The sequence below is a fragment of the Mandrillus leucophaeus genome, unplaced genomic scaffold (genome assembly GCF_000951045.1).
Source record: "Mandrillus leucophaeus isolate KB7577 unplaced genomic scaffold, Mleu.le_1.0 Scaffold112, whole genome shotgun sequence".
NCBI lineage: Eukaryota > Metazoa > Chordata > Mammalia > Primates > Cercopithecidae > Mandrillus > Mandrillus leucophaeus.
The window spans coordinates 1,954,838-1,955,898 of record NW_012099432.1 but is presented as its reverse complement, the minus strand read 5'-3'; positions in this window follow the sequence as shown (position 1 = coordinate 1,955,898).

The following is a 1,061-nucleotide window of genomic DNA, read 5'->3' as shown; positions in this document are numbered from 1 at the left end:
GGAGGCAGAGGTTGCAGTGATCTGAGATTGTGCCACTGCACTGCAGCCTGGGCAACAGAGTGAGACTCTGTCTCAAAAATAAAAAATAAAAAAAAAGGAAAAAAAAATTAGCTGGGCATGGTGGTACATGCCTGTAGTCCCGTGTACTCGGAAAGCTGACGTGGGGTGGGAGATTCCCTTGAGCCCAGGAGTTAGGGGTTACCCTGAGCAACAATCATATCCAGCATGGGTGACACAATGAGGTACTGTCCCTTTAAAAAAGGTTTTTGAGCCTATCAGGTAAACTCAACGATGGCCTAGGTATTAAGGGAGGCCAAACAAGCAATGTTAATGATCCTAGATGTGATGATGGTGTTATGGTTGTGAATGCAAATGAACATATTATTAGAGATGTGTACTGAAATATGAAGGGAAGAAATGACATTGTCTGGGGTTTGTTTTTTGGAGGGTTTTTTTGTTGTTATCTTGTAGAGATGGAGTCAGGCCAGGCGCAGTGGCTCATGCCTGTATTCCCAGAGCTTTGGGAGGCTGAGGCGGGCGGATCACTTGAGGTCAGGAGTTTGAGACCAGCCTGATGAAACCTCATCTCAACCAAAAATATATAAAAATTAGCCAGGCATGGTGGTAGATGCCTGTAATCCCAGCTACACAGGAGCCTGAGGCAGGAGAATCGCTTGAACCCAGAATGTGGGGAGGTTGCAATAGGCCGAGATCACATCACTGCACTCCAGCCTGAGCAACAGAACAAGACTCCATGTTAACAAAAAAAAAAAAAGGGGCAGAGGGGTCTTGCTATGTTGCCCAGGCTGGTCTCAAACTCCTGGGCTCAAGCGATCCTCCTACCTTGGCCTCCCAAAGTGCTGGGATTACACATGTACCACCACAAAAAAATAAGTGAGCTGATAGATATGTTAATCAACTTGATTTAATCATTCCACATTGTATGCATATATCAAAATGTCACACTGTACCCTATAAATATATATAATTATGACTTGTCAATTTTTAAAAAATGAAAAAATACTTTATCAAGGGTAAAAAGGGGATTGACAAAGCAAATA